We start from the raw sequence: 20,520 nt of genomic DNA on the forward strand, positions 1-20,520 counted from the left end.
AATAAATAACAAACGGTTTTCAGGGTAGGCTTAGAGCAAGACAGATCTGCATTAAAATTCTGCTTACTCCACTTACCAGCTTTATGTTTTTTCACTTTTTAAGTTTTTTTTTCTTTGTAAGATGATAATATAATAGCACTGACCATAGATGAGGATCCTTTTTAGGATACCATAAATGATCTGTGGATTGAACCCATTAATATAATTATAACTATTTTCAAGTAAAACTGATAAAGCATAACTAAACACATGGAAAGGGAGAATTAAGCTAGGCATATAAGTAAATGATTATTAACTGCTCTAGGACCTTAAATCCTTTTTGCCTCACCCTCTGTACAAAAAAACAAAACAAAACAAAACTGAGCTTTGCAGTAATAGGAAAATCTTCAATTAGCAAAACAGTGCCTAAGGAAGAACATCAAATATCCCTCTATGTTCAGGCTGTAGCTTAAATACTTTGGTTGTAAAGATAAATAATTTCCTACCAGTAATGATAAGTTAAGCAATAAAAAATGATTTGAAGATGGAACTGGCCAGAGTATTACCAACATATGAGTCTTTAAAAATTCAAAGAATGCAATTTTCTCATTTAGAAAGAAAACATTAAAAAGGCATTACGCTCTAACCATAATATATTTGTACAATCTACCAACTAAATTTATCTTTTTTCATGTTTTGTTCATGTTCAGAACTCAATTACAATCTACTTCATTATCATACCTTCTAGAAAACTTACCAATAGGATGCCACCCATTGCTACACTCATGGTGATGATCATTACGGAAATAGAAACTCTTTTCACTCACAATAACTCTAAGTACAATCCTGTGAAAAAAATTTGAAGAGGTCTTAATGAGTAGAAATTTGTATTTGAAATTGTGGGAATTAATTGTACATCTGTGGCATTAGTTTAATTCTGGAGGAAAAATAATGTAAGTTATTTGTTACTTCTTTGCTAAGCTTCTGGCAGCTTATACATTTAAGATAATGTATAAAATGTTAAAGAAGAAAGAACATGCTTGAATATGAAATACACATTGTATTTTATGAGGAAATTAATTTACTTTTATATGTTTTGTATAGATGTACTTGGCCTTTAAGGGTAAAAACTCTAAAAGCCTAAACTATTCTAGTATTCTCTGTTTCTATAAAGGAAGGTGGAAAACACTAAGTTCTGCACAATGAAATAGAACAGCAAATCAGACAGAACATAGCTATCTTATTCAGAAAGACATACAAGATACAGATAAGAGGCTTCTTATAATGGTAGGCATATTTTTGGCTCCATAAAAAGTAATAAAGGAAGTCTGATTTTCAGAGATGTTTAAGTGGGTAATAGTATGCTATCACCACAATCTATCTCTCACATTATTATTCTTAGCTAGTTCATTATTCCTTTTTCCTGAACAATAATATGAGTACTATAAAGCCCCAGGAATCAGATCAGATTGTTCTAAATTTATCCCAGTAAGCATTTTCTGTACTGAGAAGTTAAAAGCCATTATATGGAAGGTATATTAAAAAACACACACAAAAAATTCTAAATAGAAGTTTCTTGAGTTAATCTAAGTGGTGCTTCTGTTTCCTTCTAGAAGGAGATGGCATCAGTTTAACTTCACAATTATAAAACTTACATCTTTTCAAAAAAGGAAATAGGATCAATAGAGGTAAGCAGAAAATTCTGGATAAAGCTGAAACCTAACTAAGTGATCAGCAGTGTGACTTCAGAGTTCTCTTTCATCTTGGGATAATCTGAGGCCTGGGTGTGCCTTGTCTCTTTCTGAGATGCTCCCCTAAATCTTCCATTCACTGACCCCTCCTTCACCCCCATTTCCTGGTCACTAAAGCAACAAAAGCCCTTCTGCCCATCACTATGGATGGTTGAAGTAAAAAAGAATGCCTTGCTAATTTCGCTTAACAATTTCTTTAATCAGTCTTTTGAGGGGGCGTAGCTCTGTGGAAAAGATGATAAAATGAAAGCCTCCCCTCTCCTGGAGCTTTCAGTTCTGTAGAGGCAGAGACTCGGGAATTAAATAATACATTGTGTGCAGGGTGGTAATTAAGGGGCAGAAAGAAAAATAATGCAAGACAACAGAGTGAAGGGAGGAAAGAAGATCCCATTCTTAACTGTGCATTTGAGAAAAACCTCTCTAATAAGGTGACTAAACGGAGAACTAAGGGAGCTTAGGGAACAAACTGAGTGGCCATATCTGAGAAAATGGGTTTCAGACACAGAATACAGCAGTTGCAAAGTGGCTGAGACAGGAGCCTGCCTTGTGTGTGTAAGACTAGTGAGAGGTGATGAGAGGGGAGAGGAGGCCTAAGAAGTAGCCAGGGGCGAAATCCTGGGGAATTGGGCTTGTATTCTAATAGGGTAGGAGGGCTGGCTTTCCACTCCAATGTTTTTTAACATATTGGGACAACATTGGTTGATAACATGATATAAGTTTCGGGTGTACAATTCTCTAATACACCCTTTGTATATTACATTGTGTGCCCACTACCCAAAGTCTAGTCTCCTTCCGTCACCCTGTATTTGACTCCTTGTTGTCACAAATGGCAGCATTTTACCGTTCGTATGGCTGAGTAGTATTCCACTATATATACGTACCACATCTTTATCCAATCACTCACTGAAGGACACAGCTTTTTTCCACATCTTGGCTACCATGATTAATGCTACAGTGAACACAGGGGCACATATATTGCCATAAATAAGTGTTCTAATGATTTTTAGCAGATACTTACATTTCAAAAGAGAGAACAATTAGGCCTTGAACTTTCTTCCATACTTACAAGCATCAGTCAGGGTAGGGAGCGAAGCAGCCTTGGTTCTGGCCTTCACACCCACACTGTGCATCTTTGCCTTGGCAGGTGTAGAGCAAAGCTCTCTGGGGGCAGAAGGCAGACTCGGAGGGTCCTCTTCCTTACCTAGACGTAGAGGACTTGGGTGATGTCATTTAATTTGCCTTTAAATTTTTTACGACATTTTTCAGTTTTATGACTAGTACATGTCTTTGCATGTCAAGACTCAAACCTGATCAAATATGACTCTTCAGTGAAACAGCTGACATTTTAAAGTTACAGATCCATTTTCACCAAAGGAAACAGGATCATTTGACTTCTCTTTGTATGAATTTTGAGGCGGCTATCAACAACAAGCATAAATGAAATCTTTGTTACAACAAAATGAACCAAAATATTATTGCCAGTAATTCTTTGTTTTGTCTGTCAGTTCGTTGAATGAATCTTTTGTTTCACTGAAGGCAAAAGTTAGTTAGACACTGTGAGAATTCTAACACAATGACTTAGGGGAATTAAAAAATAATTTAGCCAAAGAAGAATCTCTAAACATGGAGTGAAAGAATTTAAATCTATTTCTCTTCCTCAAAAAGGTGAAATAAAAGCTTCTGTGCAGAAACACTGGAAGATGTGTGTCCATTGTGCCCTCCTGAACATGCTGTGCAGGTGTGGACTGAAGTGTCCATCTCTGAGTTCACGTTTCAATGCTGCTGTGAGCAAACACACATGGAATTGAAGTTATCAATCACATCTTTCTGCAACTTCTCCCAGTGATGAAGATTTATAAAGGATATATTTAGAATGAAAATGTAGCCACATTTACTCTACTTGGCTGATTTTTATTATAAACGCAGGGGTTCTTTTAAATGTAAGTATTTTTAATAGTGAAATAGGAGAAGGTAGAATGGGATTGTGGGAGAAATTTGTTGAAGAAATTTGAGAATAAATCTTTCTTTTGCTGCTTAATAATTCTGTGATCCTGAAAAAAATTCTAATCACCTTTGAACTTTCATTTCTTCTTTCAAATGATACAAATGGCAACATATATTTTATTAATTTAATAATTAATTAATATAAGCAGTCCTTAAATATTACTGCCTTCATCTGCTTTGAAGAGTGACCCTGAGGTACTATCCAATATTCTCATATAAAAGTGTAGAAAAAAGGCATAAATCAGCTTGTATGGGAAAAACAACCTGGTTGTCTTTCCCTCCCTCCTGGGTCTTTCTCTCTCATGTGTCTCCTTTGCTACTCACACAAAACACTTTACTTCTGATGCTTCTGATCATCATCTCTGTGGCAGTTTTCCCCCCACACCACGCAATTCTCTACAGCACCAGCTAGGGGTCCTACAATTTAACTTAATTCAAACATTGTCTACTTGGAGATAGTGTCAAATCCCACAAGTTAAGGGCTCAGTCCCACAAGACTGTCCCCACCCTACTTCAGACGCAAATCAAAAGTAGTTTGTCCCCACCCACAACTTCTGTTCAATTTAGCTACAAAATCAGAGGTTGCCATGACCCTTTCTCAGGTTCAGTTACTTTGCTAGAGCAGCTCACGGAACTCAAGGAAATGCATGTTTACCAGTTTGTGAAAGGGGATGATAAAGGGTACGGATGCACAGCCAAATGAAGAGATAAGGGCAAGGTCTGCAAGGGTCTGGAGTGCAGGAGTGTCTGTCCCCATGGAACTGGAAGGCATCACCCTCCAGATGTGGATGTGTTCATTAACCTGGAAGTTCTCCAAACCCCACGCTATTGGTGTTTTTTGGGGGCTTTCTCAAGCAGGCACAATCCATTGTTAACTCCATTTCCAGCCTCTCTCCCCCCTACACAGAAATGGGGGTGGAGGTGGGGGTGGGGCTGAAAATACCAAACTTCAAATCATGGCTTGCTCGTTCTTGTGGTCAGCCCCCACTGAAGAGCCTACTCAGAGACACTTTGGTAAAAATAAAAAATGCTCCTAGTGGTTGTATCACAAACAGATTTATAGGGGTTAGGAATCCTGTGTCAGGAACAAGGTCAAAGACAAATATTAAAACAGGAAATGCTCCTAATGCTTCTTATCACTTAGGAGATTACAAGGGCTTTAGAGCTTTGTTCTAGGAATTAGAGGCAGAGACCAACATAAATATACTTTATCTCTTAAATCCACACATACATATAAAGTAAGAACAATTTTAGTGAAAATATGCATATGTTTTTCTATATCTCCTTAAGCTTTCTTTTCTTTGATAAAGCAATTAAGTTTATTAACCTCAAAAAGGAAAGAACTTCTAAAATGGACTTTTTTTTAACTTGGGTTTGTTGTGAAATAATCTGGTGCACAGTATAAGATCATTTGTATGCCTTTATTTCTTCTATTTTAACCATCTTAAGCATCTTGGTAGCTGCTGAGTTAAACTAGCCAATGGTGTTAATGGTTGGCAATTACAGATGTTGCGGGTTGATTTAATCACACTAAGCCCCCCATGAGCCAATTCAGAGAAGTGAGACCTGTCAGGAAGGGAGACAGAATACCAAGGCCAGTGGGAAGGGGACACTCTAAGCTGTAACCATTAGGAGCAGATTCAAGGGTCTTGTCCCAGTAATGTGCAGGGAAGCTGCTAAATTTGTTTTCCTGCTGAGGAGATCAACCTGCCTGGTTATGGTCAATGAAAGCTTGATGCCTCCTCTATGAAAGAGATGGTAATGGGGAACTGGGAGCTTGAAAGGTACTCCCCTGGTCCTGAAATTTCTAGATACAACAGAGAAAACAGAATAAAATGACACTAGATAATGAGTGTGAGAGATGGTGAACACACGGAGGTCCGGGTACAAGAAGGCATGGAAGCTTTGCATCCCTTCCCCACACCTTGCCCATCGGGCTGTTCCTCAGTTATACCCCTTTATAACAATTGCACTCTAGTAAGCAAAATGTTTCTCTGCGTTCTGTCAATCACTCTAGCAAATTATGGAAGCCAAGGAGGAGGCAGTCACTGAAACCTCCAATCAAATAGCTACTTGCTCAGAAGCCCAGGCGCAACCCGGACTTGCAACTGGCATCTGAAGTCCTGGCAGAGGAGGCAATCTTGTGACCTACCAGAAAAGTCCAAAATTCTTTACCTTATCAGTATACATGACCTCACTGGGGACATGACCTTTGTCCCCATATGATTCAGTCTGAAGTTTCCTCCAGAACAATACCAAAGATTTGTTATTGGGACTTCCATGCCCATTATCTATCTTGTGACCTTGCTAAGCTTTGTAACTAGAAAGCAGAATTTTTAAGTCGTTGTCTCTTGGATTTCTGAAAATATCTTTGTGACACTTTTGTCTTCAACTTCGACTTGTTGAAAGTGAGTAGTAATTTTGGTGATTACATTTCCATCAAAATTGAATGGGTGATTCCATCATCTTCTGACATGTAATTGACATGTAAAATTGCTGATGAAAAGTTTTCTACCTTTTATCAGCTGTTCTCTGTGCCCCAGCATCACGCTGACTGTAAAATTACTCTTCAGGGACAACTTCACATTTTCCCTGCAGCTGATCAACCATCTTCTTCAGTATCTCGTTTTTTTTTGTCCTTTACTGCTCTACTCCGCTAGATGCCCTTACATTTTTTATCTCTGATTTGATATTTCTCAATGCCAAGTTTACATTATATCTATCCAGTGTGCATTTTCATTTTCTTTCTTATATTTTTATTTTCTTAATGTCTGTTTTATCTTATAGTAATATTTTTTCAGCATATGCTTTTTTTGTGCATTTCTATTCCTATTGTGCATATATACACATAAACATATATAATGACTATAAATAATACATATTCTTTTGGTTCCCAAAAGAATTATTGGGAACCAAATTAATTCAGAATTAATTTCAGATTTTTTTGAGCTCTGAAATTATGTTTGCTTCTCTTTGTTAGGAGATTTTGCTATAGAATTAATTTTTTTTACATAATGACTGACTACAATAAAGGCATCTCCATACTTAGCATTTGTCAATCAGTGAGAGTATGAAATGACCTTGGGTTAACTCCACTTACATTCTGTTCTAAAGTCCTTCTCAGATATACAGCTGGAAATCATGTTGATGTGCACAACATTTAATCTATTTTCCATATTCTTAGCACACTGCATCTAGTACAATTCTTCTAGACCGAAGCGTAATCTCCTTTCATGTCCACTGCTGGTTCTACAATATATAATATGATTCATCCATTCATCCAAAAACATCAACTAGTATCCAGGCACTACTCTTGGCTCTGAAAAACCAACAGTAAATTAAACAAACACCCTGACTCCCTGGAATTTAAATTGTCATCATGGGAAATTGAAAACAAAATGAGTGGGTAATTACTTAGAATGTCAGGAGATAAATGCTGAGGAGAAAACTGAAACAGAGTGAGAGGAATAACATGGCCATTTGTGTAGGGTCATTAGTGAAAGCCTTCTTGAGAGGAGATAAATGTGCACAGATATGAAGGAAATGCGTGATGCATGCAGCTGTCTCTCAGAAGATCATTATAAGCAAAGCCTGTGGCAAGTACCGAGGTCTTGAGATGGGAACATTACTGGTGGGTTTACAGAATTTTAAGGGGACCAGTGAAACTAGAACAGAGTGAAGAAGTGAGAAGTTAGACGTAAGACAGGAGATGTAAAAGATAATGGGGAAATTGACATATTCCACAATGAGTAAATTTATAAAAGCACTGATGCTTGTTATTATTTTCCAACAGAGCTATCCTTTCCGATACCCTCAGAGCACCAAGTGGGGAAAACATTTAACTTTCAGAACATGGCGTGCCATTGTCAATCTCCTGCCTGATTCTACCCCCAGCCTCTCCCACTGTCACTGTTTCTTGTCTAGCTGTTTTCCATAAGTTTTATCTCTAAGATGTAGTGATAAAAAAGGAATCTTTGAAAACATGAGATCATGGGATCTTGGGAATGTAGTGGAAGCAGCATTAGGATTTACTCGAAGACAATCATTCATGCATTGCAATGACTCAGAGCTAGTTGCCTGGTTTACAGGTTATTATGGTCATTGAATTTATGAATGAGGCAGGTGTAGATGCTTTCCAACCTACTTTCTTGTGACTAGACTAATACTGTGTCAGGTCAAGTAGCACAGGTAGCTCCCTAAAAGCATGTTTCAGTAGACTCACTCAACACTGTATTTAGTAAAGATTGAATTTCTGTTGGAATCATTCAACCAATTTACTGTTCTTTTTAGTGTATGTAAGTGTGTGCATGCATATGCATATGCATATTCTCCTTGTTTTCTCTGACTTCCTTGGTATTTCAGTTGGACATTGGGAAAGGTAGTAACCTGAGATATTGGTAAGATAACCATTTAAATCCAAAAGTAAAATCTAATATTTAGGTTTTTAGGGGTGGACTTCAAAAGTTCAGAATATATCTAGGTTTAATGACAGAGCCTGAGACTCTGAAAAAAATGGTAACTTAAGAAGGTAGATATCTATGCAAAAATTAAATGTATTTAATTAGACTCAGATTCTCCCCAATCCATAGGAAAGGCAAAATTCATAATGAGTCTGAAATGACTGCTGAGGGAGTATTATAATGAGCTCAGCCTCTAAATAAACATATTGAGAGGAAGAAAGAAGGGGCATACAACTTAGAACAAATATAGAAGACAGCAATAGATATGTAAGATAGGCCAGAGCTTAGGCTTCAAAACATTGTAAAGTACATAAAATAAATATATTTAGGTACATTCAGGTGAAAAATAAGAAAAAGCTTGCTTGGGGGTAAGAAAGTGTGAGAATGAATTAATAAGAATGATTAACTGTTTGATCTGCTTTTAAATTCTTTCTGTCAAATAAAATCACTCAGAGAAGAAATCCAGGAAAAGGGAACATTAGTAAGAGGGAGCTAAAGGCCAAAACTGATGAATACACCTTCGGATATCACCTTACCAACTCGTCACTAGTCCAGATCTCCTGTCTCCAGTCTGTTACATCCCAGGGGACAAAGGGATTGCAGATGAAATTGCTGAACAGTTGCCAGTCGCCACGAAGCAAGACCAAGTTATTGAATAAATGAGCAAAAATCAGGCAATTTTTATTCCAAGTTTCAAAACCAGTAGAAAGCATGTAAGCCACAAAATGTGGCCAGCAAGTCAGAACAGCCCTAGGCAAAGTATTAGGGTGAATTACATATTTATGTAGCAAAGGAAATGACCATCAGTGAAGCCACTATGAATTAAATAAAAAGAAGTTATCCCAGAGTCTATTTTTCTGAAAAAAACAAAAAACAAAAAACTAACTAAAATGGCACTTCAGCAAGGGGTAACTTTTTGCCAAAATTAAGGTTAGAAGGATCATGTTTGTATTTTTAAAAAAGATTAAGAAAAATAGTAAAAATATCACTTATGTGTGTTTTTATTAAATCAGAGTATATACTTTAAAAGGATATCTTTTGAAAGATATAAAAATGAAATGAAATGTCTTAAAATGAAAAAAACAGCCAACATTACAATTCATATTTATCTATTTTCTTGAATTCTTGCCTCTTAAATTTTTCAGGAAAACTTTTTTTCTGTAATTATTCTCTGCTGTGGCAGAATCTCTCAGAATATTTATGACTCACATTTTCTCCTATTTTATTTTTACAGGTTATCAAATTTAACTGAGAAACCATGAGAGAATTCAGTAAGATGGCTAAAGTAGAGAATAAATGAATAAATTCAATTGCTTTTGTAAAATAAATGGCAACCATTTAGAATGTTGTGGATAATTCACAATAGCAGCAAATCATATAAAACTCATGAATAAATGTGACTAGAAATGTGTGAGATATATCACAATAAATCTCTCCTTAAAGACTAAGTACAATGCACGAATATATGGAGGCATCGACATGGCCTGGGAAGGAAATGCAATACCGTGCTCAGTGAATTCTCTCCAAATTCATATCTTATACATCATTTCACTTCTGATCAGGACAGCCATTGGTGTTTGACATAAATGGCTCTGAAATTCACCTGGAATAAAAAAATGTAAAAATATTTAGAAAAATTCAGTTAAAAATGCTCTACCAGATATTCAGTTGCATTTTTAAATATAATAATAAATTATATACCTGTGGTATAGGTATGTCAAAACACATTGATGAATGAAACATAGAGTTCAGTGGAATTTTTCTCTGTGTTGAGATAATCATCTTCATCCTCATCACTTAACACTGGTTGACCATCTACAATGTGCCAGTTGCTATTCTGAGTTCTCTTGTACATTAACTTGTTTAAGCCTCATGATAATTCTGTATCATAGCTCTAATCTTGCTTTTAAACCGTAGTGTTTAGTCAGATGGTTTAACCCCACAGCGTAGTGCCAGTGTGAGTCTAATGGAGGAAATGAAGGAAGGGTTGACACCAACAGGTTGAAACAAACAAAATAAAAAGAATTGACAGGGTTGTACGAATGAAAGAATTTATGGGAGATTCATGTGCTCCCTTCACTTCAACAAAATATCTATGATCCACATAAGAAAATAGGGACTTGCAAGGCTCTTCCTGAAAATAGGTTTACTGCTAACCTCCCAGCACTGCTCATAGGACTCTCAGAGAAGGGCAGTGGCAGACATCAGTGGGAGAACTTGATATGCGGGGTAGACATTGTGCAAGGCATTGCAGTCTCGTGGTGAGGTGTTAGGCAATTTGAGGAATGGCAACCTGGGACCAGTTCTCATACAGCTGTTCCAGATGGATGTCTTCAAGGTGTCTGAATTTGCAGGAAGAAGACCAGTGATAATTCAGTTTGAGAGTCACAAATTATGGAATACAAACATCTTTCTCCTGTTTTTACATCTAGTGATGAAAGTTTCCTCTGGTCTGTCTTTTGAATGGTCATAAACCTAAGACCACTGATGACTCATTATGTGATAGAATCCACCCTGACTCAGAACTTTGCTGAAGTACATAGACCAGATGGCAAGATCAGACAATTAGGGCCAGAACTCAGAGAAAGCATCCTACGGCTTGTGAGTAGGGAGTCTGGTTTCCCATGAATGAGTTTTTAATCTTTTCCAGTTTCCCACTACCACAGACGGTCAAGGCGACAAGAGAAACCAGAGGAACTATTCAAAGTGGAGTGGTAGACACAACCAGGAGAGGGCGTGTACTCCCCGGATCACCAAGAAACACCATGCTTAAAAAACATTCAGATAGTTGAGAAAACTGATCTCGGGAGGCCAGAAATCTCCAGGATCCATAGGATACAGGACACTGTGTGCACATGTGTGTTCCTTCTGGGAAGATAGTCTTTGAAATGGTAACTGAATTGGGTATCATATGTCTATTAAAAATAAACATGTTTTATTATGTAAAAAATATATACCTTTAGATTAAAAAACTTTATTCTTATAAATTTGTATTAATAATACTAATGTATGTCTTATACTTCTAGGACTTGTGTGAGTGGAATATACTAGCAAAGACTTTAAAAAAATTTTTTTATTTATTTACTTTTAGAGAGAGAAGGAAGGGAGAAAAAGAAGGAAACTTTGGTGTGCAAGAAATACGTTGATCCGTTGCCTCTTGCACTCCTGCAGCTGGGGACCTGGCCCACAACCCAGGCTTGTGCCCTGACCAGAAATCGAACTGGCAACTTTTCTATTTGCAGGCTGGTGCTCAGTCCATTGAGCCACACCAGCCAGGGTGCAAAGACATTATTGATTGAAACCAAATTCTTAAGAAATTTCTGCAAAAATGCATTGACAGAAATATAACCTATGACCATCTGTAAATTATGCCGGTATTCCTAAATATGTTACACAAAAAATAGTTCAGGGAAGTGCCAAAAAGTTGAATTCACAGCTCAAATCTCTCTTCTTCCAACGTCGATCCATACCTCAGAGGTCACTCAGACACCCACAGGTGCAAGCTGCACTTCGCTTTGAGTCATGGTAGGCTTGGTTGGACTGCCTGTAATTAGGGCTCTGATTTAATGCTAAATCCCCCCCTCCACGTTGAGAGCCAACATTCTCCTGGGGAAGTGGCTGCCTGTTTTTATTTACTTACATCAAGCCCCGGACGGCTCCCCTCATTGCTCCCCCAGCCTCCGGCACCGTGTTCCTCACCAGAACTTGGTTTCTGATAGAAGACCGTGGAGCAGACCTCTGGAGAGCAGATGCCTGGCAGAACTTACCAGGTCCCTTTCCCTGGTTCCCCAAGCAGCATTTCTACTCACAATGGCTGATGTTGGAACGCGTCTTCTCAAAAGCATCACAGGGCCACCCAAAGACATGTACATGAATGTTAATGGCAGCATTGTTCATAAAAGCCAAAAACAGGAAGCAATCCAAATATCCACCAACAGCTGAATGTATTTTTTTGAAATGTAACATATCCATACAGTGGAATACTATTCTATTTTTTAAAAAGCTACTGATACATGGCTCATCGTGAAGGAACCTTAAAAATATTATGTTAAGTGAAAGATGTCAGACGCAGAAAAGTACCTGTTTTATGAATGGTCATATGAAATGTCCAGACAAGAAAATTTATAGACAGACAGCAGATCAGTGGTTTTTGCCCAGGACTGGGGGGGGGGGAGTGAGGACGGATGGGAAAGGGGCACGAGGGAACTTTCTTCAGTAATGTAGATTTTCTCATACTGGATTGTGGTGATGGTTGCACAACTCTATAAATTTACTAGAATCATGGAATTAGATACATAATTATAGTGGGTGCATTTTATGTTATGTAAATTATACCTCAAAAAAGCTGCTAAAAATAAAAAAAGCCTGACTGTGAGCTCTCTAGATTCTCTGTGGAATAGGATCCCCTCCCCAATAAGGGAGTTTGCGGCATGGAGGCCAGGTCGTCAGATGACCTGAAGACCAAGGGAATATCTAAGGGGTCCAATGCTGGGGGTCATTTTGTGCTCACTCAGGAATTTCTGGCAATACTTGGGCAGAGCAGGTATAAACATCAGTGCACTAAATCTGTGTGCAAAAATTAACAGGGCTCTGGCTGGTGTGATTGAGCACCAACCTGCGAACCAGAGGGTCCTGTTTGGATTCCCAGTCAGGGCACATACCTGGGTTGCGGGCCAGGTCAGGTCTTCAGTAGGGGGTACACAAAAGGCAACCACACATTGATGTTTCTCTCCCTCTCCTTCTCCCTCCCTTCTCCTCTCTAAAATAAGTAAATAAAGTCTTTTAAAGAAAATAGCAGGTACCTTTTCTCCGTAAAGTAAATCAATTCATATTTTCAGTCTTCATCCCACTTGGCTGGTGAAACAATTATCCTCATTGCACATTGGAATTCCCATTTCTCGCTCACACTCTCGAATTAGACCACGGGGCCAAAACACCGGCAGTGGAGGTGGCTTGTGGCCCTTGGTCACCAGAGCCCCTATTTTCACGACCCCTTCCCTCCAGCGGCACTCTGCTGTTTCAGTGCCAGCCTCAGGAGCAGGATTCTTTGCTGAGATAGACCGAGGCCCTGCCCAGACTACAGCTTGCAAATCAGTGACAGGGAGGCACATCTGTCCTGCAGATGTGCTTTGTTTGGCCTATGCTATATTTTAAAATCACTGTAGCCAACTTTTCAAAGTCAGGAGAATTCACTAAAAAGTCAACATTTCTGGCTTCTCTGGAAAGTGAGAAAATCTAGCAATAAGGGGTCACCTCTTCACATGGCAATAATCACAGGATCTAAGAAGGGGCTGTCCTTTCATCTGCCCTATTTGCCAAAGACTCATCCAAACTCAATTCTCTCCCTGCCACAAAGGCAGAGTGCCAGTTGACATTTAATAATAGTTCCAAGATTCTTTCTTGTTTTGTTTTATTATTTTTTTTGCACCAGGCCCTTTGCAACCATTTACGTGACCTGCTTTTGTCATATTAGGTGTTGGCGATGCCTGGTGCACCTGGAAGGTACAGCCACTCCCCTTGCTGCCTGTCGGGGTCCCCCCAGCAACCTGGACATTGTCCCCCGTGTTTCCCTGTCCCCTGCTGCTGCAAATCTCTCCCTAGTCTGTGAAGAGCCTTCTCTCTCCGTTTTTTAAAGCCATTTTGCTTTGACCACCTAGCTCATTTTTAGCCTCTGGGGTTCAGCCTTTTAAAAACCCAAATAAGAAAATGTCTTTTTCTCAGGCAGCCTGGCCTATGGCCCTTCCTAGACTTCTCTTGAGATAATGGGAGTGGATTCAACAATTCCTACTTGAAAGGAAAGGGAGAAGAGAAAATATTATGGAGAGAGCGAGTATATCACAGGAGTAACTTCATTTTCAGGTGTCTACTTAAGGGGCATATTCACTGAATCAGGTCCCCTACCACTAACATGTTCCATCTTTTGTTTGGAGTCAAAATACAATCGGTTCAGTGAGTTATTAGTCTCTGTATTTTCAGTAGTAACATTGCTGGGCTGTTAAGGCATAAGAAAAATGTACTCATGGAGCTAAATGCCAGGGCCTCCCTCAAATGGGGACTAGCTGCTTCAATTCAGACCTTGGTTAGGAGCTAGCTCCCCCTACCGGAATAAGCTAAGTCACTGGCTACCGGCTCCTGTGTGGGACCTGCGTGCTGGGAAGCAAACCCAGCAGGGAGAGCAGACTCCGAGGTCTGCAGGGAACCCAAGCTCCGAAGGGCTCTGCCCCAGTGAATGCTAAGGTCAAAGGGAACTGCTGGGAGGCCACCAAAAGGAACTCCATTCCCGGGGTCAACAATGAAAAAGCAGCTGGTTGTGGGCACTGTGCCAAGTACACTCAGAAGAAGAGGAGGCATCTGTAGCTTGCACTTGGAGTGAACTTTGAGTATTTACAGATGGGAAGGCTGAGCTTTCTATAAACAGTCACAAAAGCGCAGAAACAAAGAAGCTGCATCCCAGTGCAGAATGTCAAGAGACCAGCAGAAAAGGAATCTGCCGGAGACTGTGCAAAACAAGGGCTCCCCCAGGCAGAGCGGACACAATCACTTAGTCTCTGACTGGGCTGATACCAGACCTTGGGCTGACAGGCACAGGAAGTAGTTATCTAAAATTTACTAAATGAGGCTAATAGTGCTTATCCCAGTGATTCCCAGTAAGTCCTTTGGTGGATATCACCCACATACACACATACATACATATTTAGGTACATAAACAAGCACTTTCTCCCAGCTCCCTAGAGTGAGAATTCTCATCTCCCTGGTGATGATAGCTAACATTCTAATTCTGAAGGTGGGTGCAGCCCTCCTGGATGCTGCCCCCACAGGGCCCAGTACAATCTGGGCCCTGCACAAGTTTCAGGCGCAGCTCCAGGGACCAGAGCACCAGGCTTCACTCACTGCTCAGTCAAATCGCTCTTTCGCAGACTGGCTTCCTTACTAAAAAAAAGCCTGGATGATACCTACAACGAACTCAAGCATTAATTACTTGATCAAGCTCGAGCTTGATAAATAATAAATGATAATGATAAATCCAAATCATTATTCTCATCTGAATACAACTGTCACAGAGCAAAATAAGAAGACTGAGAAACAATTCATGGCCCTTGGGAGAGAAAAGAGACTGTTTTCCTGGGAGAGAAAAGATAATTTATGAGAAACTAATAATGGGAAAAAAGCCATCACGTGCCTTCAGGACTGACACTCCCAGGGGAAAGTCACACTTAACAATTTTATGGGTTGTGAAAATAAGCCAGTACTTCAGTACTGGCTGAAAATAGTCTAGGAGCCCATGATAGTAAGAAGCAATAGGAGGAATTGATCTATCCATGCCAGCATGGCGCACCGTGATTCTAAGACACATGCCCCCTTTGGCTACTAAAGCAGAGGTTGAGGGAAGTGGCCAGATATAAATCTGTTGTTTATTTCAAACATCGGTGCGGTCGCTCAGCTAAATTGAGGAAGATCTATTCTTTCTACCTTTGAAACTTTGCCTCACCGCCCAAGGGGCAATCCAGGCTCCTTCCAGATATTAACTAGAAAGGCAGACAGTGACCAAAAACCTAAACAGATGATTGAATGAGATACAATAATGCACAGTGTGTTCACTTTCCTTCTGATGGTTTTGGAGAGCCGTGTTTTACTGGACTATTTAATCCCTGGTGGGGCACTCAAACCTTGTAGAGAAGGGAAGGTCTGCAGGTATGAATGTGGAGAAGAGCATACTGTTCAGCAAGTCAGCCTCATATCTGCACCCTTCAGACTCACCTTCAGGGTTAGTGTCTGGGCAGAGGAGCCTCACCTGAGGCTGCCTATCCTCCTGCTCCTGCTCTCCCACTTGCCAGGGCCAACTGAGCCTTAAATCCACCCCATGTCACCGTTCACACTTGGTATTTTGTCTTTATTATCTCCCTTCTACTTTTCCCACTTCTGTCTTTGTCCCATGTAGTAGGAATCAACTGTGTCCTTGACATTGTGCAGGGTAAAACCACGCCCTGGCTAGATACTGACAAATCTAGCTCATCTCATCCCTTATCCTTATGCTTCCCTGTCTTTCTCTCTTGCTTGTTCTTTGGTTCAAGTGCTCTCAGCACCAGCTCCTGGCATATGAACAGTATCCGGGTGCTCTGGGCAGCATCAGCATGGTTCACAGCCAGGAGGGCACTGAGGAACGTAGAAAGAAGGACAGCAGGCAAACTCATTGTTGTAGGTGCCTGTCATGATTCCGAGCAACCACTGATTATGAATTTAGTGAAAAAATCATTGGAAAAGACACAGTCAAAACATAGCTCAGATAGAAACATCCTTTACCTAACCAGAGCTCCATCTAATTGCAGTTGGAAATTATTAGATTAATATGATCAAAGACTTTTTCTTGTTTATGTATTTTTCAATATATATACACATGTACATATGATCTAGACTTGTGATGTCCAATATATCAGCCATTAACCTGATATTGCTCTTCAATTTTAAATTAAAGAGCTATAATTAACTTTAAATTTAAAAGTAATCAAAATTAACTCAAATTTTAAATATGATTCCTCAGTTGCACTAGTCACATTTTAAGCACTTGATAACCACATGTGGCCAGTGACTACCATATTGGGCAGCACAAATGTAAAATGTTTCTAGGATCTAAAAAATTCTGTGTATTTTCATATACCAGGTTGCCTGTCCCTCCACATCAGGTGAACAACTGCACTGTGTCTTCTTGCAGCTCTGACCATCGTGAAAATTTTCCTTCACTGCTGTGAGGCAGCTAACAGAGTAGGGTGAGCCGCCTGTTTATGTAATGTACTTGTAACTTCTGTCCCTGTTTGGCAAATATCAGATGTACTATTTCCATCACACATTAAATAAACTGATGATTCTCCTGTGCCACCTTATGACTGCAGATTAGATAATATTCCATTTAGTATGAGTACCTCAAGTTTCATTGTCACTTTTTACCCACCCCCCTGATCAGGCTCTCAATCTCTATCAAGGTCCATTCGTTTCCAAGAAGATGTTTTCCAAGTAGGGATTAGCTTGAGAACCTAGAGGTCTGACTTCACTCCCACTCTCCTTTTGGAGCGTGCCAGAGACTGTGCTGTCTGCTCCCTATACCTCAGGCACCATCAGATCTGCAGGAGTGCACAGCCAGGTGAGAGAGAAGACTGCACCGCAGCCTGACTACACTGCAGAGTCATTGCCAGTCTGAGCCCCAATCAAAATTGTAACCTTTCCCCATAATCTGGTTAATGAATTGGAGTCAGTATTCTCAAGTATGGCATAAACTGTCTCAAAAAATCAAATAAGCCCAACAAAACACTATGCCTCTTTCCTAATGGAGGTCCAAGATGTGAAAATGTTTTCTTTATATCAGAGGAGAATTTCTATCATGTCCCAGCTCAGTGGTTTATTAAATAATTTCAAGTATTTCAGCACCTCTGGTATATATGCATGTGACTAGAGTATCTAAAGGAAATGCTAAATCTTGTTCAACAAGCATAATGAACATAATGATATTAAAACAGTGGACCCATAGGATAGTCCCAGAAAAGTCAAGACAATCAGGATTCCTCCGAAGTATATGACAACAACACAAAAAAGAATTAGCAGGAAAATTCCAAGGCAAAACAGTGCATGCAGACTGCCCTGCTCTGGGGAGTGAACGCTCCTGTGTACTTCCCTGCTCCAGGGACGAAGAAGGATGCACCGCCCAGCAGCAGCCACAGGCTGAGGAATGCAAGGTTGTTTTAACATATAAAAGTGATTTAATGTAATACACCATGCGAATAGATTAAAGGATGAAAATTATATTATTATCTCAGATGCAGAAAAAACAACTTTATAGTTAAAAACAAAATACCCAAGAAACTAGGAACAGGAAGAACTTCCTCAACCTGAAAGATAGCTTCTATAAAAAAGAGCCACATCTATACATAGCATCGTACATTTTCTGGCATCATACTTAATGAAGAGACCAAATGTTTTCTCCCTAAGATGAGAAACAAGGCAAAGATGTCCATTGTTTTATTGGAATTTCTAAGACATTAAGGCAAGAAAATAAGGGCATCCACACCAGAAAGAAAGAATCAAAACTATTTCTATTTTCAAGAGACACTACCTTGTTCTGACAATATGTTAAAACTAAAATCCACCAAAAACTTTTAGAATGTTAGAATTAATAAATGAGTCAATTAAGGATGCAGAATATCAGAATAATATACAAAAATCAATTCTATTTCTGTATACTTACAATGAAAAATTTCAAAACTACAATTAATAAGAGAATTTATTTTCCAGCAGAATCTAAAACAATAAAACTTCAGGTATAATTTGAAGAAAGAGCTGTAATACTTGTACACTAAAAACTACAAAAATTGTCAAAAGAAATTAGAGTATCTAAATAGATGAAAAGCAATTTCATGATTACAGATTTAGGAGACTTAATATGGTCAAGATAGTAAAACTTCCCAAAGTGATGCACAGATTGAACCCAGTATTTGTCAAATTTCTATATTCTCCTTCTGCAGAAATTGGTAAACTTGTCCTGGAATATATATGGAAATTCAAGAGACCCACTACAGCCCAAACATCCTTAAAGAAAAGAACAAAGGTGCAGGACTCAGACTCTGGATTTTAAAACTTAGTTCAGTCATCTAGATGGGCTGGGACTGGTTTGACAAGAGACACAGAGATCGATGGGCTAGAACTGAGAAGCCAGAAGATGCATCCTCCCCTTTGCGTTCAATCGCTTTCCGACAAGGGTGCTGAGGCAGTTCAATGGACACAGAGTAGTCTCTACTGGGTAGCCACATGAGGAGATAAGCTGCACCATTTCTCTTACATCATTCACAAAAAGTAACTCCCAGAAGATGAACATAAATACACTAGCTAAAACTGTAGAACTTATAGGAAAAAAGCAGATCAATTTTCACCATCTCACCAGGCAAAGCCCTCTTAGATATGCCACCAAAAGCGTAAGCAATGAAAGGAAAAACAAACTGGATGTCGCCCAAATTGAAAGTGTTTGTCTTTCAAATGACAGCATCAAGAAAGTGAAAAGACAACCTATGAAACAGAAGAAAATAAATTACATCTCAATAAAACAGTGTAGAAAAGGAAACTAATCTTTTAGAAACAGAACCGTGATCCAGACGCCGTGGCACATTCCGCGGGGGGTTCACAGTCCCCCACACTGGCGCCGAGTCATGGTCCCACTTCTCCCGTTGATTGGTTCCTTCCACTTCGGCTCTCTCCATTACGTAGTGAGAGGGCAAGGACAAGCAGGCGAAGTTAAGAATGTTGCTTTTCTAGTAAACTTTAACTGGGAATATTTGTCTATATCTTGTGAAAAATTAGAACTTTAACCGAGAATGTTATTAGGCCTGATATAAAAGCCTAAGCATATATAGCCTACTAATTATGCAAACCAAAAGTACATGGTTACCATTTAATTATTTCATAAGATTTAAAACAAGTGTATATAAAATACACATAGAGTAAAATATATCAGATTTTTTAAATCAATATCCTCACCCATTAGTTCCACAAAGAAAAAAATCCTCATGTATTTTTCAGAGAAGCATTGGAAAGGTCTTAGGTAATTAAGTTATACCTTGCAAAATATTGCCTCCAGATGGTAAAGTGGCTCTGTTTTTGAAATTAATATTTTAATAAATTATTCACCTTGGAGTACTAAGCATGTAGACTTTAAGTAGATTTCAAACTTAAACCATGCCTTAAATTCTTTTACCAGGATTACTAATATTCCCCAAAGTACTATTCATTTTCTAACTTGTTTACTCTCATTACTTAATATACTGTTGGGAATACTTTATCTTGGGCCGTGTCTAGACATACAGATGGTTTTGATAAGTTCATTTGAAAAAGAAGCTGAGTTCAGGGAAATGGCTAATTATTTTTTTTTAACTAAGCATATTTTCTTCTAAAGAATTTTACAAAATCAACTTGACTGAATCATTCACCTTTCAACTGGTTATTTTGGCACCAGGTAGCTCAGAAACTTCATGTTCTATGCTGGAAGTTTAATGTTTAGGACAGAAATACTTAACAGAAACATGCCTTTGGCACCGGAGGTGCAGGGTGGTGGAAAAAAAAGCCTTGCTTTTAATGACTATCAGGTTAAATATTGCCAAATAAAGGTGTTCATTTTGACAAGCAAAATCATATTTGAAATCTAAGCACCTTTTTACTCCTAAGGGAAATAGATGTGTCTGAGAAGGCTACCTAAGAATTACTCTTTGAAGTGCACACTTAAAAACAGACAAATAATAGACATAATGACCAAAGGTGCAGCTTCCTCATGTGGCAGAAAGTAATGTTTA

General features: G+C 39.0%; 1 long non-coding RNA gene across 1 annotated transcript; it reads right to left on the minus strand.

Annotated features, from left to right (window-relative positions):
- Positions 1-761: 761 nt before the first annotated feature.
- LOC119046183 (uncharacterized) lies at positions 762-9,782 on the minus strand. The gene is made up of 3 exons (XR_005081927.2): positions 9,699-9,782; positions 2,797-2,931; positions 762-825 (listed from the first exon to the last, which is right to left on the minus strand). It is a non-coding gene; the product is annotated as an uncharacterized LOC119046183 (long non-coding RNA).
- Between the last annotated feature and the right edge of the window lie 10,738 nt (positions 9,783-20,520).

This window comes from Artibeus jamaicensis, unplaced genomic scaffold, assembly GCF_021234435.1.
Source record: "Artibeus jamaicensis isolate MK-2021 breed Jamaican fruit bat unplaced genomic scaffold, CSHL_Jam_final scaffold_474, whole genome shotgun sequence".
Classification (NCBI taxonomy): Eukaryota; Metazoa; Chordata; class Mammalia; order Chiroptera; family Phyllostomidae; genus Artibeus; species Artibeus jamaicensis.